Consider the following 26561-nt stretch of genomic DNA (forward strand, 5'->3'; position numbering starts at 1 on the left):
ACTAGCATGAGAATTAAAGGTCATTTTTCAAAATGACTTCTTTTTAACACATTGTCTTTCATTTGGAAGGCAGAAATGCATCAAAAGTCAATAGTTAATAACAGTTACTCTACAATTCTGGGTTACCCTAAGTCTCCCGATAAAAATAGTACCTCACTTGTGTGGGTAGGCCGAGTGCCCGCGACAGGAAACCGCTCAAAACACAGCTTGGATACACTTTATTTTTACAGTGAAAACTGACCCTTATTTTGCAAAGTGCCTAGCTGTAGATTTTGAACCCTAGCTCTGCCGGCACCTAGGAAAACCTAGAAAACCTATGCATTTTTTTAAACTAGATTCCCTGAGGATTCCAGGATGGGGTGACTTGACTGGCTCTCACCAGGTTCTATTACCCAGTAATCCTTTGCAAACCCTAAAAAGTTGTAAAGAAAAACACATTTTTCTCACATTTCTGTGGTGGAAAGTTCTAGAATCTGCGTGGATCCACAACATTCCCCCAACCCCGCGTTCTCCAAAGTCTTACGAGAAAAATGGTACCTCACTTGTGTGGGTAGGCCTAGTGCCCATGACAGGAAATGGCCCAAAACGACACACCACATTTTCACAGTGAAAACTGACCCTTTTTTTGCAAAGTGCCTAGCTGTAGATTTTGAACCCTAGCTCTGCCGGCACCTAGGAAAACCTAGAAAACCTATGCATTTTCGAAAGCTAGACACCCAGAAGAATCCAAGATGGGTGACTTGACTGGCTCTCACCAGGTTCTATTACCCAGAATCCCTTGCAACCCTAAAAATTTGTAAAAAAAACAACAATTCCTCACATTTCTGTGGTGGAAAGTTCGGAATCTGCATAGATCCACAAAATTCCACCCACGCCACATTCCCCAGAGCCTTCTGAGAAAAATGGTTCCTCACTTGTGTGGGTAGGCCTAGTGCCGGTGACAGTAAACGGCGCAAAACGCAATGTGGACACGCCACATTTTACAGTGAAAACTGAAACTATTTTGCAAAGTGCCTAGATGTAGATTTTGAACACTGCCTCTGCCGGCACCTAGGGAAATGTAGCATACCTATACATTTTTGCAAACTAGATACCCAGGGGAATCCAGGATGGGGTGACTTGTCTGGCTCTCACTAGGTTCTATTACCCAGAATCCCTTGCAAACCTCAAAATTTGTGAAAAAACATATTTTCCTCACATTTCTGTGGTGGAAAGTTCTGGAATCTGCGTGGTCCACAAAATTCTACTGTTAGACCCGGCCCTCGTAACATAGCTAGACCTGACCCCTGCACCTCACACCAGCCCCCAAAACCACGGCCTAGGCGATCCTTCCCACCAGAACTCACACACACCCAACCCGGACTTCCCCGTCCATGGCCTTCCTCCCTTCGGCCACCCCGGGCCCGCGTGCCCACTTCATGCACCAAGATGGCCGCCCGGCCCCAGCGCGACCCTGGCCTAGAGGCGCCACTCCGGCTGGAGGACATCATGCTCCCCTTGGGATGAGAGAGGGAGGAGCAGTTTCTATCACACCTCTGCGCTTCCCTGGAACGGTGGGTTTCGATCGACCTGCCGGCCTCCCCGAGGGCTGGCTCCACGCCTGCTGGGTGTCTGGGACTCCTCCAGACCCGGTCCTGAAAGGATCAAAAGACAATGGCAGGAAACCCCAACAAGCGACCCCCCAGGTGACAAGACCCCTGCCTGCACAGACTCCGGACATCAAAGAGGAGTCGCCCTATAACAAGGGGTGCTCTGGGACTGTCCGGTAGATTCGCCTTGGAACACCTGAGCCCTGCTGAGTGACTCGCGGCTCCCTGAAGATCGTAAGAACTCCGAACTTGTGCTTGAGCCCTGCTGAGTGACTCGCGGCTCCCTGAAGATCGTAAGACCTCCGAACTTGTGCTTGAGCCCTGCTGAGTGACTCGCGGCTCCTCGAAGATCGTAAGACCACCGAACTTGTATCCGAGCCCTGCTGAGTGACTCGCGGCTCCCACAGACTCTCTTGGTCCCGCCGGACCCCACGACGACAAGCGTATCCCCCAGCTCGAGGATTGTGGGCTGTGCGCCGGGTACGCTCCTGCATTTGATCCATATCCCCAAAGACTGTCCCGCTCCCTCCTAACCCCCTCCAAGACTCTGGGAGCCCACGCTCTGCTTGTATATATTTGCCTTGCTGATTGGAATATTGGAATATTGGATGGGTATTTATAGAGCGCAAACGTTCGCTCCGAAGGGAGCATCTTGGCGCTGTGAAAACCTGGGACCAGATCAGTGGAAGGGCGGTGGAGGGTTAAATGGCTGCTTTAGTCCAGTCGTCAGAGAGATTAAAAATCCACGTTTTAAGGTGCTTCCTAAATGGTTTCTCATGCGTCTGAAGTCTAAGATGCCTTGGCGTACTGTTCCAGGCTCTAATAGCCAGGGTGCTGAGAGTTTTTCCGCCTTTGGACTTCAGGTTGAATTTAGGGGGGGTCATGAGGTTTTCTTGAGAGGATCTGAGAATGCGACCCGGGATGTAATGAGGGAAGCGTTTCGACAGGTAGACTGGGCCGGATTTGTGGAAGGCTCGGAAGGCTACAACGAGAATTTTGAAGAGTATTCTCTTGTGCAAGGGGAGCCAATGAAGGAATCTGAGGGCAGTGGAAATAGAAGATTTGCGTGGGAGTTTTAAGACAAGACGCGCGGCAGTGTGCAGGACACTTTGCAGTTTCAGTCGGGTGGATTTCTTGGTCCCTGCCAAAAGGCCATTACAGTAGTCCACTCGAGAGAGAATGAGGGCTACCGCAATGGTCTTTCTGGAATCGAGCGGGAGAAAGTCAAAGAACTTTCTCATGGATTTTATAATGCCAAAGCATTTACCTGCTACAGTTGTGACATGGGAATCGAAAGAAAGATCGGAATCGAAGATGACTCCGAGGTTTCTGGCCGATGAAACTGTCTGGGGTGGGGCAGCAGAGTTATCAGGCCACCACAGAGCGGGACAGAAGGATGCGTTCTTTCCAATGGGCAGGATCTCGGTTTTGCTGGAGTTACAGCGAAGATGGTTGGTGTCCATCCATTGAAAGACCGCTGTGAGGCAGCATTTGAGGTTAAGTTCGGCCGAGTTGGAATTGTCGTCGAGAGGGATGACAAGCTGAGTATCGTCGGCATAAGACGTGACAATTATGCCGAACGATTCTATGAGTGAGAGCAGGGGGATGAGATATATATTGAATAGGAGGGGACTTAGAATGGAGCCCTGGGGGACTCCACACGAGATCTTTTTTTCTTTGGATTGGAAAGGGCCCAGTGAGATGGTTTGAGACCTGTCACTGAGGAAGGAACTGATCCAGGCTAGGGCTGAGTTGGTGATGCCAATGTCCATAAGTCTGTTGAGCAGTATGGAGTGGGAAATAGTGTCGAATGCCGCCGTAAGGTCAAGAAGGATCAGGATGGCCTTCTTCCTCTGATCTTGGAGGTTTTTAATGGTGTCGGTCAGCTCGATCAGGGCGGTCTCGGTAGAATGTCTAGACCGGAAACCGGATTGCTGGGGGTGAAGTAGGTTGTGGGCATCAAGGAAGGACTTGAGCTCTTTGTGGACTAATTGTTCCGTGATTTTGCCCAGTGCAGGTAGCAGGGTGATGGGACGAAGGTTAGTTAAATCAGAGGGGGGTTTGTTTGCCTTTTTCATCAGAGGTTTAACCACACCTTTTTTCCAGGCGAGCGGGACAGAGCCAGATTTGAGGGAGAGGTTAATTATTTCGTTAATGATGGGGTTTATTTCATCAATGATGGTGTGGAGGATCTTGGGGGGACAAGGGTCAGAGGGAGAGCCCGATTTGCATGAGAGGATCGCTTCTCTGGTTTGAGTTAGGGTTACCGGAGAGAAATGATTGAGGCAGTTTGTAGTCGGGCGAGATTTGTCTAGCTCCGAAAATGAGAACACCGGAGGGGAAGGGGGGAAGTTGATGTGGATAGAACTAATTTTTTCCTCAAAGTAGTCGGAGATCTTATCACACAGCTCTTGGGACGGGGGGATCTCTGGTTGAAGGGCTTTTGGTTTAGTAAAAGACTTTACTATGGAGAAGAGGATTTGTTGTTTTTGACTGGCATCATTAATGGCGTTTACATAGTAGGTTCTTTTTGCTGATTTTATAGTTGAGAGGTAATTTTTTCTCTGGAGAATGTAGTTGCTACGGTCGTCATTGTCGTATGATCTACGCCATTTGCGTTCTGCTTTCCTGCAGAGTAGGTGAGCGGCGGTAAGGTCAGGCGTATACCAAGGGGCTTTGATTTTCGTTTTTTTAAGGGTGTTTTCTTTTTTATTAGGTGGACATCGTTCAGAGATTTCTTGAGAAAGCCAGTTATTAAAGGAGACTGCATCTTTATCGATGTTGCCAGAGGAAGGGGGGGCGTTAGAAGGGGAAAAGGGATGAGAGATAAGACTTGCCTGCACAGTTTTCCAATTTATGGAGTGAGTGTGTTGGCGGATTGGTTTTTTACAGTTAGGAGGGGGAACATTGAGGATATGGAAAGGGATCAGGCTGTGATCCGACCAAATTTGGGGAATGGGAGGTGAGGTGGAGATGGCTGGGAAATTAGAACAGACACCGTCCAGGGTGTGACCAAGGGAATGTGTGGGCAGCTTGACGCTTTGTTGCAGGTCAAAGGTATCCAATGTCTGCAGCAGGTTACTGGTGGAGGGGTCAACAGGTATTTCCAGATGCAGGTTAAAATCGCCCAAGAGGGTGAAATGAGGGTATCGGAGTAGGAAGTGTCCAAGTGCGTCATTGAGGGAGCCGAGGAATTTCGCAGCATTTCCAGGAGGGCGGTAGATCAGACCACCTGAAAAGGAGAGGGTTTGGCTAAGTTTGATGGAGAAACCTAGTCCCTCGGCATCAGTAAGGGGGTCGAGGCAGAAGGTGTGGCAGCTGAAGGAGTTCCTTAGAATGACCGCGACACCTCCTCCTCTACCTTTCAGTCTATCCTGTCTGTGAAAGGAGTACCCTGGGGGGAGGGCGATGGCTATGTCAGGATTACTGTCTTCAGTAAGCCAGGTCTCGGTGATCATAAGGCAGTCCAAGTTGTGGTCGATAATGAGGTCGTGGATGTCCTGACTGTGTTTGCACATGGACCTGGCGTTAATCAGACCTCCAGTGAAGTGAGGTCGTTTAAGAGGAGTTGGCTGCTTGGTGGCGAAGTTGAGAATCCAACGACAATTGTTACAACTGGTGGGACCGAATACATTAGAGAGATCAAGTTTGCAGGGGCAGTCAGATCTGCCTTGAAGTTTGCGAAGGTAGTTGGGTGCATACCTGATGTTTGGAGGATGTTGGGCAGGGGTTCCTGCGCCTGGCGCGGTCTTGGCGCGGACGGGCGCAGACGGGCTTCCCTTAGGCGCGCCTTCGGCGCGCAAACGGCGCTCCCGCTGCGCTCGTCCGCTGCGTGTCCTATGCAAACACATTTATGTTGAAAGGTGGGGGCGTGGCCTGAAAAAGGGGCGGAGTCTGCGCGCACGCCGGTGTCTAAGGCGGCTGCAGTTGATTAGCAAAGAAGGGCGCGATGCAGCCCGAGTGATCAGCTGAGCGCGAGTGAGCGCTACGTAGTGCTTTGGTTAAAAAGCAATCAATAATGTGACAACACACGAAAATACAAGTTTTTTTAAAATATGCAGCAGAGTACCACCAGTTCCCGGCTTCCGCCTCAGGACTGGGACCAGTTTTACACGTTGCCGCTGATGTCAGCGGTTTAAGTAGTCAGGATAAGGGGGCGTGGCCTGAAAAAGGGGCGGAGTCTGCGCGCACGCCGGTGTCTAAGGCGGCTGCAGTTGATTAGCAAAGAAGGGCGCGATGCAGCCCGACTGATCAGCTGAGCGCGAGTGAGCGCTACGTAGTGCTTTGGTTAAAAAGCAATCAATAATGTGACAACACACGAAAATACAAGTTTTTTAAAATATGCAGCAGAGTACCACCAGTTCCCGGCTTCCGCCTCAGGCCTGGGACCAGTTTTACACGTTGCCGCTGATGTCAGCGGTTTAAGTAGTCAGGATAAGGGGGCGTGGCCTGAAAAAGGGGCGGAGTCTGCGCGCACGCCGGTGTCTAAGGCGGCTGCAGTTGATTAGCAAAGAAGGGCGCGATGCAGCCCGACTGATCAGCTGAGCGCGAGTGAGCGCTACGTAATGCTTTGGTTAAAAAGCAATCAATAATGTGACAACACACGAAAATGCAAGTTTTTTAAAATATGCAGCAGAGTACCACCAGTTCCCGGCTTCCGCCTCAGGACTGGGACCAGTTTTACACGTTGCCGCTGATGTCAGCGGTTTAAGTAGTCAGGATAAGGGGGCGTGGCCTGAAAAAGGGGCGGAGTCTGCGCGCACGCCGGTGTCTAAGGCGGCTGCAGTTGATTAGCAAAGAAGGGCGCGATGCAGCCCGACTGATCAGCTGAGCGCGAGTGAGCGCTACGTAGTGCTTTGGTTAAAAAGCAATCAATAATGTGACAACACACGAAAATACAAGTTTTTTTAAAATATGCAGCAGAGTACCACCAGTTCCCGGCTTCCGCCTCAGGACTGGGACCAGTTTTACACGTTGCCGCTGATGTCAGCGGTTTAAGTAGTCAGGATAAGGGGGCGTGGCCTGAAAAAGGGGCGGAGTCTGCGCGCACGCCGGTGTCTAAGGCGGCTGCAGTTGATTAGCAAAGAAGGGCGCGATGCAGCCCGACTGATCAGCTGAGCGCGAGTGAGCGCTACGTAGTGCTTTGGTTAAAAAGCAATCAATAATGTGACAACACACGAAAATACAAGTTTTTTAAAATATGCAGCAGAGTACCACCAGTTCCCGGCTTCCGCCTCAGGACTGGGACCAGTTTTACCGATCATAAAGATCCTACCACTTCGATCTGATAAAGATTTGCTCTTAAGAACTCCTTGTGTGGTGTCTCTCTGTCGTGTAGTGCCGAGTGTGCGATCCTAGATACGAGGTTCCTCCCCTGAGGAGTCTCCCGCCAGTGCCCGGCTACGATACCTCGAGGGTGGGTCTCAGGGCAGTCAGCGCCCCCTCCGGGCCCCTCTGAGGTCGCCTTCTAACATCTACCCCCCCCACATTCCCCAAAGTCTTCTGAGAAAATTGGTACCTCAGTTGTGTGTGTGGGTCAAGTACCCGCGAGAGGCAAGGGCCCAAAACTTATTGAGGCGACTTCAAAATTACCTATCACAAAACAACCTGATTTTGCAAGGGGGTCCCATGAATATTTGGCCCTGGGCTTGGCGGCCATCTAGGGAAACCTACCAAAGCCACACATTTCTGAAAACTAGACACCCGGGGGAGTTCAGAAAGGTATGGATTGTGTGGGTCCCCCAACATTTCCCTACCCAGAAACCACTGCAAACCTCAAATTTAGCTGAAATAATCACTTTTTTCTCAACTTTCTGTGTGGGAAGGTTCTGGAATCTACGTGGATCCACAAATTACCTTCTACACAGCATTCCCCCAGGTCTCCCAATAAAAATGGTACCTCACTCGCGTGGGTGGGTCAAGTACCCGCGACAGGCAAGGGCCCAAAACCAATTGAGGCGATATCAAAATTATCTATTACTAAACAACATGGTTGTGTAAGGGGATCGCCTGAGTTTTTGGCCCTGGGCTCAGCGTCCATCTTGGAAAAGTACCAAACCCACACATTTCTGAAAACTAGACACCTGAGGGAGTCCAGCGAGGTATGGCTTGCATGGATCCCCCAACGTTTTCCTACCCAGAATGCCCTGCAAACCTCACATTTAGCTGAATAAAATCACTTTATTCTCAAATTTCTGTGTGGGAAAGGTCTGAAATCCATGTTGATCCACAAATTTCCTCCCACCCAGCGTTCCCTCATGTCTCCCGATAAAATGTATACCTCACTCGTGTGGGTGGGTGAAGTACCCGCGGCAGGCAAGGGCCCAAAACGTATTAAGGAGACATCAAAATGACCTATCACAAAACAACCTGATTTTGCAAGAGGAGTCACCTGGGTTTTCTGCCCTGGGCTTGGTGGCCTTCTTGAGAAACCTAACAAACCCACACATTTTTGAAAACTAAACACCCGGGGGAGTCCAGCGAGGTATGGCTTGTGTGGGTCCCCCAAAATTGTCCTACCCAGAATGCCCTGCAAACCTCAAATTTAGATGGAAAAATCACTTTTTTCTCTAATTTCTGTGTGGGAAAGTTCTGTAATCTATGTGGATCCACAAATGTTCTACCACCCAGCGTGCCCCCAGGTCTCCTGATCAAAATGATACCTCACTCGCATGGGTGTGTCAAGTACCCGCGACAGGCAAGTGCCCAAAACGTAGTGAGGAGACATCAAAATGACCTATCACAAAACAACACGGTTTTGCAAAGGGGGTCAGCAGGGTTTTTGGCCCCGGGCTCGGTCGCCATCCTGGAAAACTACCAAACACACTTATTTCTAAAAGACCAGACAACCGGGGGAGTCCAGCGAGGTATGGCTTGTTTGGGTCCCCCAATGATTTTCTACTCAGAGTGCCCTGCAAATCTCAAATTTAGCTGACAAAATAACTTTTTTTCTCAAATTTCTGCCTGGGAAAGTTCTGAAATCTACGGGGATCCAAAAATTTCCTACCACCCAGTGTTCCTCCAGGTCTCCCGATAAAAATGATACCTCACTCGCCTGCTTGGGTCAGGTACCTGTGACAGGCAAGGGCCCAAAACGTATTGAGGAGACATCAAAATGACCTATCACAATACAACCTGGTTTTGCAAGAGGGCTCACCTGGGTTTTAGGCCCCGGGCTTTTTGGCCATCTTGGAAAACTACAAAGCCGACACTTGTCTGAAAAGTAGACACCCTGGGGAGTCCAGTGAGGTATGGCTAGCATGGATCCCCCCAAATTTTCCTACCCAGAATGCCCTGCAAACCTAAAATATAGCTGGAAAACTCACTTTTTCCGCAAATTTCTGTGTGGGAAAGTTCTGGAATCTACGTAGATCCACACATTTTCTATCACCCAGCGTTCCCCCCCATCTCCCGATAAAAATTATACCTCACTCACGGGGTGGGTCAAGTACCCGCTACAGGCTAGGGCCCAAAACGTATTGAGGAGACATCAAAATGACCTATCGCAGAAACAACCTGGTTTTGCTAAGGGGTGTCACCTGTTTTTTTGGTCCCGAGCTCAGGGGCCATCTTGGAAAACTACCAAACCCACACATTTCTGAAAACTACACAGCCGGGGGAGTCAAGCGAGGTATGGCTTGCGTGGGTCCCCCAACGTTTTCCTACCAAGAATGCCCTGCAAACCTCAAATTTAGCTCCCAAAAAAACTTTTTTCTCAAATTTCTGTGTGGGAAAGTTCTGGAATCTACATGGATTCACAACGCTCCTACCACACAGCATTCCCCCAGGACTCCCAATCAAAATGATACCTCACTCACATGGGTGGGTCAAGTACCAGCGACAGGCATGGTCCCAAAACCTATTGAGGAGACATCAAAATAACCTATCACAAAACAACACGGTTATGCAAGGGGGGCCACCTGGGTTTTTGGCCATGAGCTCAGTGGCCATCTCGGGAAACTATCAAACACACACATTTCTGAAAAGTAGACACTCGGGGAGCACAGCGAGGTACGGCTTATGTGGGTGCCCCAACGTTTTCTACCCAGAATGCCCTGCAAACCTCAAATTCAGTTGTAAAAAATCACTTTTTTCTCAAATTTCTGTGTGGGAATGTTCTAGAATCTATGTGGATCCATAAATTTCCTACCACCCACAGTTCCCCCAGGTCTCCTGATAAAAATTATATCTCGCATGCGTGAGTGGGTCAAGGACCCGCGACAGGCAAGGGCCCAAAACGTTTTGAGGAGACATCAAAATGACCTATCACAAAACAACCTGGTTTTGCAAGGGGTGTCACCTGGGTTTTTTGCCCCGGACTTGGTGGCCATCTTGGAAAATTACCAGACCCACACATTTCTGAACACTAGACACCCGAGGGAGTTCAAAGAGGTATGCCTTGCGCGAGTCCCCCAAAGTTTTCATACCCAGAATGCCTTGCAAACCTCAAATTTAGCTGAAAAAAATCACTTTTTTCTCAAACTTCTGTGTGGGAAAGTTCTGTAATCTATGTGGATCCACAAATTTTGTACCACCCAGCGTGCCCCCAGGTCTCCCGATCAAAATGATACCTCACTCGCATGGGTAGGTCAAGTACCCGCGACAGGCAAGGGCCCAAAACGTATTGAGGAGACATCAAAATGACCTATCGCAAAACAAATCCTGGTTTTGCTAGGGGGGGGGTCACCTGATTTTTTGGCCCCGGGCTAAGGGGCCATCTTGGAAAACTACCAAACCCACACATTTCTGAAAACTAGACACCTGGGGGAGTCAAGCGAGGTATGGATTGCGTGGGTCCCCCAACGTTTTCCTACCAAGAATGCCCTGCAAACCTCAAATTTAGCTGACAAAATTACTTTTTTCTCAAAATTCTTTGTGGGAAAGTTCTGGAATCTACGTGGTTCACACATTTTCTATCACCCAGTGTACCCCCCAATCTCCCGATAAAAAATATACCTTACTCACGTGGGTGGGTCAAGTACCCGCTACAGGCTAGGGCCCAAAACGTATTGAGGAGACATCAAAATGACCTATCACAAAACAACATGGTTTTGCAAGGAGGGTCTCCTGGGTTTTTGGCCCCGGGCTTGGTGGCCATCTTGGAAAACTACCAAAGACACACTTTTCTGAAAAGTAGACACTTGGGGAGCACAGCGAGGTACGGCTTGTGTGGGTGCCCCAACGTTTTCTACCCAGAATGCCCTGCAAACCTCAAATTTAACTGACAAAGATTACTTTTCTCTCAAATTTCTGTGTGGGAATGTTCTGGAATCTACGTGGATCCATAAATTTCCTACCACCCAGAGTTCCCCCAGGTCTCCTGATAAAAATTATATCTCACTTGCGTGGGTGGGTCAATTACCCGGGACAGGCAAGGGCCCATAACATATTGAGGAGACATCAAAATGACTTTTCACAAAACAACCTGGTTTTGCAAGGGGCATCACCTGGGTTTTTTGTCCTGGGCTTGGTGGCCCTCTTGGAAATCTACAAACCCACACATTCCTGAAAACTAGACACCCGGGGGAGTCCAAAGAGGTATGGCTTGCGCGGGTCCCCCAACGTTTTCTACCCAGAATGCCCTGCAAACCTCAAATTTAGCAGAAAAAAACTTACATTTTTCTCAAATTTCTGTGTGGGAATGGTCTGGAATCTACGTGGATCCATAAATTTCCTACCACCCAGCGTTTCCCCAGGTCTCCTGATAAAAATTATATCTCACTCGAGTGGGTGGGTCAATTACCCGGGACAGGCAAGGGCCCAAAACATATTGAGGAGAGATCAAAATGACCTATCACAATACAACCTGGTTTTGCAAGAGGGGTCACCTGGGTTTTTGGCCCCGGGCTTGGCGGACATCTTGGAAAACTACCAAACCCACACATTTCTGAAAACTAGTCTCCCGGGGGAGTCCAGCGAGGTATGGCTTGCATGGATCCCTCAACGTATTCCTACCCATAATTCCCTGTAAACCTCAATTGCATCTGAAAAAAACACATTTTCCACATATTTTCGGGTGGAATCACCATGCCGGCACAAATGTCCTACTCCACAGCATTCTCCTCCATCTTCCGAGTAAAATGGTACCTCACTTGTGTGGGTGGGGCAAGGACCTGTAACTGATCAGAGCCCAAAACATAGGGAATAAGGGTATAGCACTGAGAATTCTAAGCGCAACATTTTAAAATAAAATACGCTTTTAGCCAATTCTGCATTGGACACCCACACAAGTGAGGTATCATTTTACTCGGGACACTAAGTAGAACGCCAGACAAGTCACCCCATCCTGGACTCCCCTGGGTGTCTAGTTTTAAAAAATGTATAAGTTTGCTAGATTTCCCTATATTCCGGCTGCGCTAGGACCCAAAACCCACAGGTAGGCAAATTGCTAAAAATAATTCTGCGCCTTGTGGTCTTTCTGCTGCCCTGGGGGTGAATTGGGGGGGGGGGGAGTTTGCCCTGATATGGCCCCAAGGGGGGCAGAAAGACTGTGGCTATTTTTTGGGGGTATGGGCATTGGCATGCCCATTCTGGGCAGTCCACTGGCATAAAAAAAGGCTGCATAATTACTGTCGCCTAGTGGGCTGTCTGGGCCACTGCCCCCATCTGCTCCCCCGTGGGGGCAGAAAGACTGCAATTTTTTTGGGGGTTGGGGCAGTGACATGCCCGTTTTGGGCAGCCCCCACCCAAATTTCCATTACCCAAATAAATCCCTGGCGTCTAGTGGGCTTTTTGCCCCCCCGGGGGCAGATTGGGGGCTGCTCCCCCCATCTGCCCCCCTGGGGGCAGAAAGACTGTAATTTTTGTGGGGTTGTGTGGGCATTGGCATGTCCATTTTTGGCCAGCTCCACCCTAAGTAAAATAGCCAAAAGAAAATCCCTGGCTTCTAGTGAGCTTTCTTTTTTTGGGAGGTGGGGGCATTGACATGCCCGTTTTGGGCAGGCCTCACCCTAATTTCAATTGCCCTAAATAAATCCCTGGCATCTAGTGGGCTTTTTGCCCCCCTGGGGGGGCAGATTGGGCTCTACTGCCCCATCTGCCCCCCCGGGGCGAGCAGAAAGACTGGTGGCCCAAAACACAATGGGGGGAGCAAAGGCACTTGCCCAATGGGCCACTCCCCCCTCCCTGGTGCTAGAAGGTGTATTCCTGCTTGGGGATCGCCCTCCTGGGGTGATCCCCAAGCAGGGTTTCACTAGGGAAGGGTACCATTGGAAAGGGGAGATTCTCCCGTTTCCAACGATACCTCTCCCAAGTGTTTCGGTGCTCAGGGGCTGAGATAGCCCCACGAGCGCTGAAACATTGAAACTGAAACTAAGTTTCAGTTTCGTTTAAAATGTAATGACGACAGCACGCCATGCATGTGATTGTCATTACTTTGAAAACCAGGGATTGGCCTGGGAAGGTTGGGGAAGCTCTTCCCCACCTCCCGAGGCCCCCAAAAAATGGAAATCCCTCTGATGTTTACAGCAGAGAGATTTTGTGCCCCTGTCCTCATGACTGAATGGTTCCGTCATGAGCACCTGAGCACCGGTGCTCATGACGGAACCATTCCGTCATGAGCACCGAAGGGGTTAAGTCTTAAGTTATTATAATAGATAAGCAACATCTTATTATGACCAGGTATATTGGAAATACTGTGGAAATATAACATAAAATAAAGATTGATATTGGGTGGGAAATTACTAAATATTGTCATAGCCAAATTGTAACCGGCTGCTGTAAGTCGCAGAGCCATACATATCGCAGCAGATAGTCGGGTGCCAGTGGCTAACAGGCTGGAGCTACTTTGACTATTGTATTTTTAAGCATTTTATTTGCTTGCTTTTATGTCTTTTAGTGGCCGAATAAAGAATCTTCGACTTGACTTGACTACTTTGTCTTTCCTACAGCTCCCAGGTAGAATATCACTGAATGAGAGTGAGTTAAACTCCTGCTTAGAAGCCAGTTGCTCACAGGATGAAGTTTCATAATATTTGACAGGGCTTCTTGCTACCGGGAAAAGCTCAACGTACCTCAAATGAGCTCCAGTAAAGTTAGGAAACTTCACTTTATCAAAATGGGTGACAATTTCTGACAACATGGTGAAGATTCGCGACTGCAAGGTAAGACTTTTAACGTCCAGACCCCTTAAGCGGAGAAGAAATCCATTTAGCTTTGCAAAGCAATGTCCGAAATACATTTGAAAACAAATCTAAAACCTATGCTTTCCTCATCCTGTGGTACTGTACTGCAACCCAACAAAACTAAACAGCATGATGAATTTCATTCTGATAAGTGGCACAGATAAAGAAAGATTAATATATTGGAATGAAACCATGTTTTTGTATACTTATTTGTCTAGAATAACCTTTTTTTATCTGGGCCAGGGAATTCAAGAAGATGTATCACAGGATTCTCAAAGATCGATTTTATATGATAAACTGTGAATACATCTCCTTTCTGATCTATTCTAAGCTTGAGAATTTGTGTTTCTCATTCTTCTTTTTATTTCCTTTTATATTTTACATGGCATTTCATAAAATGAATAGAAATGTTTGAATAGCCCCTAATGAACCATGCTACACACATCACAGCACTGATCTTATAAAGGTAGAAAGACAAAGCAATTTGAAAGCGTTATGTCATTAATAGCATGGAACAAGAAGTCAGGCACAAACACACACATATATGCACTCATGCATTCATACACATACATAAATATACACACACTCACAAACAATGATGTAGGACATTGTAATATCAGTCCCACATAACAGAATTTGCAGTCTCTTCAGTCCTTCCAGCTTATTTCACCACACAATCTACAAAATAGCAGAACATAGGAACTATTGCAGAGAACCACACAATGTACTCCTCATATATGGTGTTAAACTGCCTGTGTGCTGTATAATTGTTTTCCCACACACTGATACACGTGTTAATTCCCAGTGTAATAATGAGCATCCAATAATTTTCCATTTTCTTGTAAATGGTGCTTCATCACTTAGGACAATGACATGATAGGTCAGTGAACTCACAAAGGATGATGCAAATTGCAATGATGCATACTTAATGCCCACAATATACCAAGCTTTGAAATTGCCTGAAATTAATAGCTTTTTATATCATGGCCATCCATGGTGGAAGGCCAGAGAGTGCAACTGGCTGTGTTGCAGCATGTAAGTGGGTGGCAACCAGGAAATCAAAGACAGAAACATGGTATATTCTACTCTATTCTGAGAATTTGTAGAGCAGAACAATCAACCACAAGGGTATACTAGCTCTAGGGGATAGTGAGAGATATTTTGGCACATACTCTAATACAAAAGAGTGTATTCGTCAAGTTCTGGCAAAAGGCCAGATGATTAGAATTCAATGAATATTCAAGCCTAACCTGCATTTGGAGACCACATGCAACAGGAGACTTGACCCCTGATACATAAGCAGACATGGAGTGCAACAGTGCAGTCCCTAATGAGGGAGCATCTCTTGGACAAAGCACTGCCTATTCATGGATGTGTGATTATGATGTGGTCAAATCTTTCGTGATTTCACTAGTATGCAATGCAGATGATACCCAGCTTATTTTATCACTGACTGAGTGTTCCATAGCTTGTGCTGCTAACTTATGGAGCTATTTGATTGCTGTTGCTGACTGGATGCTTGCCAACTGCCTAAATCTGAATGCTAACAAAACCGAGATTCTCCTGTTCTGGAAACACTCAGAACAAAAGGGTGATCAATTGTGGCAGAGTATGGTAAGGTCTCCTCAAAGCCCAAATCTACTGTAATAACGTGGGCGTTTTGCATGATGACTTGTTATCTTATTATCCACAAGTCAAAGCATTGTCCTCTGTTTGTATTGGCACTCTTAGAAGACTAAAAAACTATCATTGGCTTCTTTCATCCCCAGGTTTGTGGGAGGGTCTTATACTCATTAATCATTTTTTGCCTCAACTATTGCAATATCCCATACTTGGGAAGGTATGAGGCATGTGATAATTAGGATGCAGATTTTTCCAAATTGCAGCAGCAAGACTAATATTCCATCTGTCAAACTTTTCCACAGCCTCCCAGTTACTCTGCAAGTTGCATTTGCTGCTAGTGAAGAAATGCATCCAGCTTAAGGGATTGTGTGTGGCCCACCAGATCATGAATAAGAAGGCCACACCTACCTTGTTGTCCTTGCTTCATCCCTATATTCCAACTAGGGATCTATAATAAGCTGACACCAATCTGGGGAATATACCTTGGGCCCGATTCACAGAACTAACTTAAGACAAAATCCTAAACTTACTACCATTTTGGTATTCACAGAAGGCACTTACTAATTTCGGTATTCACAGAAGTTAGGAGTCCTAACTTTAGGACTCCTAAATGCCTTCTGTGAATACCGAAGGTCTTAAAATTAGGTTTTTTCTCAGTTTAGTAGTAGTATAGTTAGGACTCCTAACTTTAGGACTCCTAAATGCCTTCTGTGAATACCGAAAGTCTTAAAATTAGGATTTTTCTCAATTTAGTAGTAGTAAAGTTAGGACTCCTGTTGGAAGGCGGACCTCGGGGGAGTCGGAGAGACCACCCAGAGGGGCCCCCACACTGTACGAAGTAGCCGAGCGCTGCTGAGAAGCCTCCTAGGAGAGGTCCTTCTCCTATTCCGTACTAGCACAGTAACACCACCACACAGGACTCGAGGATGTTTATCAAGACGAGCCATTCTTTATCAGCATTTAGGAAGTTACGGTTATCGATATATACAAGGGGGGATCGAGGGATCCGCAAGAGTCTCAAAGTCTTTGGTAGGGACGGGGTAGCGGGACAGTCTTTAGTAGCAGCTGGGTATGAGGGTACCTTAGGCCCAGTTCTTGATCCTCAAGCTGGAGGGACTCCGGGTCTCGGAGTGGTCGAGCCGCGACGGCGTCAGCAGGGCTCTGGCGATCAGTGTGTGGAGCTTGAGCCGCGACTAGGTCAGCAGGGCTCGTAAGGTGGTTCAGTTCAGCTCGAGCCGCGACGACGTCAGCAGGGCTCTGGTGGAGGTTTCAGCGAGGTTGGGCCGCGACAGCGTCAGCAGGGCTCCGATGTTCCGTGAGGTTCCTTGTCTCAATAAGGTGGAGCCGCGACGCAGTCAGCAGGGCTCGTGGGAGTGTCAGCAAGAGTTCTTCTCCGTAGGGTCAGCCGCGATTCCATCAGCAGGGCTCTTGACTCCGGGATACAACTACTGTCCCGTTGCGGGGTTGCCCCAGATATAGGTCTGGAGCCCTTTGATGTCCGGACCCTTGCGCCTGGGGGGGCAGAGAGGCCGGGCTGGGAGAGGCCAGACGCCCAGCGGGAGAGGCGCCAGGCCCGGGGAGGCCGGAGGACGATCGCACCTAGGTGTTGAGGGACGGTGGGGGTCCCATCGAAACTCTCCTCCTCCGGGAGTGGTGAAGTGGCCATGCGGTGCCCCCTGGCCAGATCTTGGTGCCTCGATGTCGGGGCTTCGCTGGGGCCGAGGACTGAGGGAGCCGGGCTGCGTGGGCTGGTGCGTGGAGCAAGCACGGGGGGGACCCCGAAGGGATGAGGGGTCCCTATGCGGCCTGGAAAAGGGGGCCGCTGAGGCGGGTGTAGGAGAACGGGTACAATCCAAAGGGGGCCTCGAAGGGAGGAGGGGTCCCTGGCGGCCTGAAAGGGTGGCCCGTGTAGGCTGGTGCGGGGGATGAGCACAATCCAAGGGGGTTAAGACCACGCCACGAGGCCGGGCCCAACAACTCCTAACTTTAGGACTCCTAAATGCCTTCTGAGAATACCAAAAGCCTTAAAATTAGGATTTTTCTCAGTTTAGTAGTAGTATAGTTAGGACTCCTAACTTTAGGACTCCTAAATGCCTTCTGTGAATACCGAAAGTCTTAAAATTAGGATTTTTCTCAATTTAGTAGTAGTAAAGTTAGGACTCCTAACTTTAGGACTCCTAAATGCCTTCTGTGAATACCGAAAGCATTAAAATTAGGATTTTTCTCAGTTTAGTAGTAGTATAGTTAGGAGTCCTAACTATAGGACTCCTAAACTGAGAAAAATCCTAATTTTAAGACTTTCGGTATTCACAGAAGGCATTTAGGAGTCCTAAAGTTAGTAGTCCTAACTTTCGGTATTCACAGAAGGCATTTAGGAGTCCTAAAGTTAGGACTCCTAACTTCTGTGAATACCGAAATGAGTAAGTGCCTTCTGTGAATACCAAAATGAGTAAGCGCTTTCTGTGAATACCAAAATGGTAGTAAGTTTAGGATTTTGTCTTAAGTTAGTTCTGTGAATCTGGCCCTATGCTTTTATCTGGCCAGGAAAGCAGGTCGCTCTTTGCTTTTGAACAATCTGCTTGCATCTCTTCGGAAAATTTTCAACCACATCTGTTCTAGGAAACAACTGAAGATCTCACTATTCGCTGGATAGTCTCTGTCTCTGTGGTGGGATGATACAGTTAGTAGTGGAGCACAACTGGGAAGCCCTCTTGGGGCATGTTGCAAAGTGGATTATTAGTAGTGATAAGTAGTGACTTAACACTAGTATTAAGGCCACACACACAATAAAAGGGTCAGTCAAGGTCTTAATAAATTATTTCCTTGCTCAACCCTTGGTAGTTGGCTACAAGCAGGTAGGTGTAACTTGGAAGACAGGTGTGTAAAGCATAAATAAGTAAGACACAACGCACAACAAAAATCCAACTCCACTTTATATTAATAGAGTATATTTTTGTGAACAAATAGACACCAAAACTACAAAAATCCAATTTCGGGAACCGGAGATAAGAAATTGTAAAATATAAACACTTTGCTTAAAAACATTTAGTACCACTTTGGGACATTTGGTCATGCTTGACCGGGACAAAGTCAACATTTGAGGCCAACCGCTATGGAAACCTGGTTGGATACACTAAGCGGAAGGCCCAAGTCAACATTTTACCTTCACACTTAGTCTGGTAGTCAATAGCTCTGGAGAATTCAGTGGCATGAAGCTGAAATCCAGGCCGGGTCACGGTTGAAGATAGCCGGCTTGACTCTCAACGTCAGGTTGGTCACCTTCTGGAGCTTTTTCCAAAAGTTGCTCTAAACTTCCGGAACTTCTTACTGAAGTTTCTCTTGAGTTTTCAAAGTGTCCAAAATACGAATCCAAGGGTCTGGAATCTCCTTTATGGTCCTTGGGATGCCTGTAATAGAATTCCCACAATGCACCTGGCCAAATCCTTAAAATTCCACTAGATGCATTCCAGGATAGGTAGTCCTCCTGGTGCTGAGTCCCACAGTGTGCAGAAGGTGCAGTCATGGTGAATGGAGTCTTCTTGGTGCAGGACAGGTAGACAGCAGGGCAAGCCTTCTTTTCTTGACTCTTCTTCAGGCACCAGATATGAAGAGCTATGCAGCTCTCCCATATTTATCCATAGTTTCTTGGCGTCAAGCAGGGGTACCACCTAAGTGTATGCCCACTTCCTCCAAAATGCGGCTTATTCCTATCCCCGAAAGAAGCATTCTTTCAAATTCAGCATGGAGGATGTAGGAGAGTAGGATCTGCTTCACATGTTTACCCCCACTTTTTGCTGGTGTTTCACTGTTTTTTTACTTTAGTATGGCTGGGACCCTGATTTTCAGGGCCCCAGCCTAGCTGCTTCCTCTCTAAATTGATTGCATGTACTTAAGGTACATTTCAGATTTGATATGGAGTGCCCTTATAAGTCCCTAGTATATGGTATACTATGTACCCAGGGCATAGTTACCCCAGAGGCCTACCAGGGGCCGAAGCATGTATTATGTCACCCCTGGAAAGCCAGCCAAAATGACACCACAGGTCTGCTACTGCAGCCTGGGTAAGGTGATTCATGCACCCCTTACTGTGATATAGGTTACCTGTATCACTATACATATACACACATATAAACCTATAGGTCACTCCTATGGCAGGCCTTGTTAATCCTGAAGGCAAAGTGCTTGGTTCTTATGTGAGAGGGTACCCCTGCATGAGCAGAGCCCCTCTGTAGCGTTCGGAGTCCATTCTCTGATGTTGTTTGTAGTGCAGCCTGACCATATACTCTTAAGTGCATTATAACCCAATGGTAAATGCTAACTTTGGACTGGCTGCACAGAAACATGTCATGTTTGGTGTCAAACACCTTGGAATCATACTCCCACACCAGTAACAGCCACAGACACGGGTCTGGTCTCCTGCTGCTGACCGAAACTCTGGCAGGGGAGGCCTGGACAATAGGTTTCCTGTCACAAGGAGGTGTAACCACCTCCCAGACAGGCTTATGTGTATTGGGGCTGGGTGGGAGCACTCTCTGAGTGCTTTGAAGTCCTGCACTGGGGGCACATTTGGTTTCCCTGTGCATAGTCCAGCTCAAACTGGTTCAGGGGCTTCCAGCCTCTGCTCTGGCGTGAATCTGGACAAAGAAAATGGGTGGACCCACCCCTCTTTCCAAACCCTCCCATAGGTGGGTCCCCAGAGCTAGTCCAACCCCTTCCTTAGTTATAAGTAAGGAAGCTCTATAACCAGAACTTTCGATATCCCTGGACGAAACTCTGAAGCTGAATCCTGGAACTTCGACGTTCTACTCAAGACTAGAGGACTGAAGAAATCTACCTTGGAGTCAAGGAGTGACTCCCCTGCTTGGCAGGCACCAACGAAGCAATTTGCCAGTCTGCATTTCCGAAGCTCCCGCTGGACTCCGAAGTATTTCCAGATATCTCACAGGCCGACCTGAGTCCCCGGTAAAGCTGAGACCCACAGCCCTCGTGAGTAGTGTGGAACCGGAACTCCTGGTCACTGTGCACTTTTGCAAGTGCATTGACTTCTCGATGGCTCCTGAAGTCGTGCTTGGGTTGACTTGTAGCCCCTACCTCGAGCACAGAATCCACCGAAGATTGTTGGCCTAGTCACCCCGGGTGACCCACGTGGGCTGCCATTTTGTGTTTCGTCTCAAGGTCCCTTTGCGATCCCTGGTCCGTCAACTGGTGGGTCCCTGAGTGGGTAACTTTGAATTTCCTTGGGCTTCCCTGGTTGCTCCAGACGTGCCCCGACTCCCTACCAAGTGGTGAGTTCTCTAAACCTTGCTGGTCTGCACCAAAGCATCTTTCTCGTTTCTGCATGGGTTGCTGTTGCCAAGGCTTGTTGTGTCCAATCCAGGCACCGACACTGCAGCACTCGACATCCTTTGTGGGACAGCTCGAATCCAGCTCCTGGTTGTCCTCGACGCATCCTGGTCCTCGTGGCTGAAGAGTCAAGCTTCACCTTCTTCACCTGAAAAAACCCGACATCAGTGGGCATCTGCCTATCGCCTTCCTGGTCACTGGTAAGTGACCCAGACTTTGCCCCCTCTGCTTTCAGGTTCTTCTCATCTTTGATCCAGGCTTGGATCTCTTCGGACACTTCGCATCTTCCCGGCAGCAGCCCTTCTTCCCCAGCTCCCATTGAAATCGACGACGCGACTCGACACAAAAATACACCTATGCACCCGGCTTCCCTGGGTGAGGTAACACCAGTACTCCAGTGCTCCCGTGGGTGTTGGCCCTAGAACTTCCTAAGCCCAAAAGGGTTAGGTCCTGGCTCAATTCTAAGTGTCCCTAATCTTTAAAAATCTAACTGTGACTTTCCCCATAGAAGCTAACGGGAGCTCGCGGCTGTGTTCACACACTGCGCACGGCCCCCGTGGGTCCCCTGTGTCACTACCTTGGGTGGTTCCTTGGGGTCCCAGCGATTCTACAGGATCTAGGCCTTGTGTCTAGTTAAGTAATGGTTCTTATACCACTATTTTAGTATATGGTTCGGCTCGCCCCTAGGGCCTGACGTGTATTTGTGCTATTTTACTGTAATATTTTAAGTGTAACTTATGTGTTTTAACCTCTAGTCTCATAAAGAGACTAGGAGGGTGTGTTTAGTAATACATACATATATTTTATATATATACCTGGTGTGGATATCTTTCATTTAGGCACTCAAGAGATTATAGACTGGTTAAACAAGCTGCTTTACATTCCTTCAAGACTTAGCCTGAAGGCTGCTCTCCATAGCTACTACTAGGATAGCTTTCAATAAAGGTTGTCTTTAACCGATAATCCATAAGGGGTTGTTTGGACTGGTACAGGGTGCCCACTATAATTAGTGGACAGCATAAACCAGGCCAACTTCTCACAGAGGAATTCTCTCCAGAGGAGCTGGATCAGGCTAACTCAACCTCGGCTTCAAAGGGAGATACTGAAAATCAAGTGATGCCTGAACAGCATAGTCTAGAAACAGAGCAAAATACGATGCCGCTGCGCTCTTCAAACCACCACCGCCATTCAGTACCGCAAAAAAGCAGACTATTGGCACCTGATGGACTGCCTGGATGGAAATGTTTGATGACTTTACAGATGCTATAGAGGAAGCAGAGGACATTAAGATCATCACATACTTAGAGAACCTTGCAGGTGACAGAGTGAAAGAAGTGATAAAGAAGATATCACAGGCTGCTGAAATATCATGCTGTCAGATCAAGAAGATGTTGGAAGTCAAGTTTACAATTCAATGCTTAATGTCGATTATGAAAGGTAAATGTATTAACCGTACGAATATTTAAAATCTCTACAGTATAGTAAGCACATATTCTACACCCCTCCACCCCAGCTCCCTCCTCCCTCATGGCCACCCATGCCTTAAAACTTAAAACGCCCAGCTTCCTATTGCCCCATTTTTTTGTGAATCCCTTCTTTGCCCACTTGTAAAATGTTGTGTTTTTGTTACAGTGACGTTTCCTTAAAATCCATTAAAAGTGTGGAGATTTTACCATCGAGCGAGAGATTTTTTTTTTTGTAGCTCAACCGTTACACAAAACCTTGCGTCCTCCCATCCCTTGATTACCTAAAACACACAAGACATGCTGATACCCCTTTGATGGTGAGTCCCTTCTTTGTCTTCAAGCATAGCGGTACATTTTTGTTGCACCATTAGGACATTAAAATCAGGTGTCTTGCCATGTTTACAGTTGTGTTAATGTGGCTGCCAGTATGGTTGCCCTTTGGGCTTGGTTTTACTGTTCTAATAAGCTCACTGCTGGGCCCCACTGCTACCTTAGTTGAAGGGTCATTATTGTCTTTGTCCATCATTTTGGTTTCATGCTTGGGCTGTAGTGGCACTGGCAAGATCTTTTGTTCATGATTGCCACCCACCCTAATTTATGGGGGCTGTAGCTATGCATCAAGTGCAGCTCTGATTAGATATATAAATATTTCCCCTCATGCAAGGAGACAGGTGTTTGTTTCTGTGAAACACCAATCTGGGGCCTCCTTATGGGAGCTTGAGCCATTAACCCTAAATATTGGGTGTAGAAGCTGCTGGCATTTGTCTTTGTCCAATTTGGGGCAACAGCATTATAGGTGGAGCCAAGATTCTTTGTGATAATTGCAAAGCCAGCAGGACACTGTTGTGTTCAAAATAATTATTCCAAGGGCCACACTTACCATTGGCCCGCAATATTAGGTAAGAAGGAGCAGTTGGCAACGTGGAAGGTTCAAACGTTTATTAGCCACCACAGAACTCTATATAGAGGAGCCTCGTCGATCCTCACCCATCAGGTGCGCCGAGGAAGACTGCTGGCTCCTTGACAGTAACACACTTTTATACATTATCAGTACAGCATACAAAACCATATATGTGGAAAAGTACCAGTTAGTCCTGGCGCCCCTAATGAGCTCATGCCCATTTCTAGTTTCGGTTGCACATACAAAGGGTTACTATCTTTACAGAGAAGGTCGAAAGGGTAACTCCCTTCTCGTCCCAGGCCTAGAGGAATTTGCCTGATACTCCCTTTTAGCAGATGTGACCTTGCTTCTCAGCAACTCAGCCTATCTCCTAATTAAATGCAAGGAAAGGGGAAAGCAGAGGCTGTGCGGAAAAGACCACGTGACTCCCAAGTGAGAGAGAGAGCCGCAATCCAAGATGGAGGCGGTTCGGTTTCTCAGCCCTTTTTGTCGTACTAAACATAATCGGGGATCTCGAGCCGTTTAATTCACCATAACGAGGTAAACTATCATTAGATATACTGTGCTAATCATATCGTAATATCTTGAATACCTCAGAACGGCCCTTTTAGCGCAGCATAGCTAATAACGGGGTCAGTCTTCGAAAATACCCTCATCAATCTGCATTAAGTCGTGCGTCTCCTTCTGAGCCCGCTGGGTATCTATTCTAGTTTGGACGGGCTCGGGCCTAGGGATGGATCGGCGAACTTGAGCGGCACAGTATGCACAGCAAGCAGGCCCGCACTGTAGACAAAGACAGCAGGTGAAAATGAACCCCACTATTCCTAAAAGAATCATAAATAACTTCCATCCCCAGGTTGTCACCAAATCCCAAAACCACCCAGACAAGGACCAAGTACCAGTCTCGGTGTGAATTTCTGAAGCTAGCCGATGTAGTTTCTGAATGGCTAAATGGACAGAAGGGGCGGAGTCAGGTATATATACACAACAGGAGCTGCCGATGACTCTACAAGCTCCTCCGCGATCAGCTAGGATAACATCTAAAACAAGACGATTTTGGAGGGTCACAAGCCGGGTCGCCTGGAGCTCCACTGTGATATTAGTTAATATTCCTGCAGTAGTATTGACCACCCCTTCCACTACTCTAGATAGCCTCCTAACTTCTTTACTGTTGAGGATGGGTCCCCATATGGGCAACGCCCCTTTTATGATATCGACGAAGTGTTGGGCTGGAGTGTCAGTCTGGTCAGTGGCATCATTACTGGCGGCTTCAGCTTTTAGGCTCCGCCGATTTAAGGAATGAGATTTGTGATAATCGGAAGGAGCTATGTAGACCGGTGGGTAAAGAAAAGATAAGTAACATCGGCCCGCCCATCCCCTGGGTAGCCAAGTGTATGCATTTTCACCGCACACGAAATAGACATTGGGAGGGGTGAGTGTTGGGGGGCTACTGAAAGTCTGTAGTTTATAAGTGTAATTACATCTACTATAACCTACGGATAGATGTCCAGTACCCTGCACACAGAAGGAGGAGGACGTATTCAATACCGGGACCGGAATTATTTTCTCATCTGAGACATTTCGCTCCTGGAAATACTTGAAATACTCAGTAAAATTAAAGGTCATGACATCCAACACTTCATCCCTCAACCAGGTATCATTCTCATGATCAGTGTATACGTTCATACAGGCGGTAGGATCAAGGGTACCATCCGTCCCCTCAGCATTAGGAGTAAAACCTTGGTGTGTCTCTATATAGGCTAAAATCAAGGTGTAATCCTTCTCTGAGAATCGACGTTCATCTATAGCGTAGTGTTCATATAGCATGGATAACATTTTAAACCAGGCTTCGCAACTACCTAAATAAGACAAGGGCATTGATATGAACAAATCTTGCTTATGCATCACTGACGGGAGAAGACCACAGACCCAACAATCAGTAACATTTGTGGAACTATGAGTCTGGTGTAGCATCTCAATGAAAGCATTATGTACATATGTCTGTCGGTGTCTCTCCTTATGGGGGGCAAAAGTCTGGAAATGATGTTCCTTAGGAGCAGGGGTAGACACTATCAAGGTGTGCACAGGATGGCGAAACTCTAGATATATAAACAGACCTAAGCATAGCACAAAGGATACAATCAATATAGAAATGAAAACAATTTTAACACGCAAACTCCATGAGGAGAACATGGGCAAATGCGGGGGAATGGTACGGGGTACTATGGGCCGCCCTTCTTCAGGGACAAAACGAGCAAAAGGGTACATTTTCTCACTAAAAGTCCAATATAATCTCGGGAAAAAGGGCTACGAGCAGTCCGACCTGCCGGAGGGTGCTTCTTTCCTGTGTCCGTATAGAGCCTCACAGGCAGACTCCTATTGTTCAGAAAAAGGAAAAAGAAAAACTTCTCGCATTGGGGTCGCACTTGACGCAACCCTTGTTGAAAGGAAACTCCACCTGGGCCCCCACCAGTCCAACCAATGTCTCTACCTTCATTCTGAACAGAGCTTTACTGAAAGTTCCATGCTCTCAATGAGTTCAGTCCAGTGTTCTACCAATCCTCAGGTCATTGCCGAGGCTTCCAACTTCACTTGCCAAGGCTAGACCTGGGATTCCCTATTTTCGGGGCCGCAGGTGATATCGATCCCGACCAGGGGTGTCAGGATTCACAAACAAAGCAGGCACAATGGGATCAGACGAGGAGCTGGGCTCCTGACCAGACGCCTCACTCGGAGCAATTGAGTGGTCACAAAAAGGGTCTTGCAGGCTCACAGCACTCTCCCCTCGCCCGTCAACTTCTCTGCGGGTGTCCAGGGAAAGTCGTTTCCTAGTGCTGGGTTCGCCCTGGTTTGGCAGGCCTTCCTCCTGGTCAAGCTGCTCCCTTGGCAATGGGAGAGGAACTCGCTTAAGATGGGAGATATGGATCCAGCGCTGCTTAACCTCAACTTTCACCGCCGTTCGCGTTGCCAGGAGCACCTGGTACGGTCGGGACCAGCGCGGATCCAAACTCGATTTTCGTTGATAGTTCCGAACCAAGACCCACTGTCCAGGTTCCACGCTGTGTCCGGGTCCCTCCGGCAGAGGCTGCAGTACGGCAGATATCTGTTGATGAATGGAATGGAGATCTTTAGTCAAAGTATACAAATAATCAGTCAACATAGGATGGTCGATGTCCCTGAAGGATTTGGGCCGAGGTACTCCCCACACGTTGGCAGGTCTGCCAAAGATTACCTCATAAGGGGAGATACCGCTCCGGGAATGGGGAGTAGTTCTTACGGACAACAGGGCCAGGGGCAGGAGATCAGGCCATTTTAATCCTGTCGTGTCCTGAAGTTTAGCCAGTTTCAATTTCAGAATCCCATTATATTTCTCAACTAGGCCCGCTGATTGAGGATGTCGGGCTGCGTGAAACTTCTGCTGAATGGACAGACCCTTACATACATGCTTAACTAAGTCAGCATTAAAATGTGTCCCGTTGTCACTCCAAATCACCCGTGGCAACCCATATCGAGGGAA

Source organism: Triturus cristatus, chromosome 2_2 (assembly GCF_964204655.1).
Source record: "Triturus cristatus chromosome 2_2, aTriCri1.1, whole genome shotgun sequence".
Taxonomy (NCBI): Eukaryota; Metazoa; Chordata; class Amphibia; order Caudata; family Salamandridae; genus Triturus; species Triturus cristatus.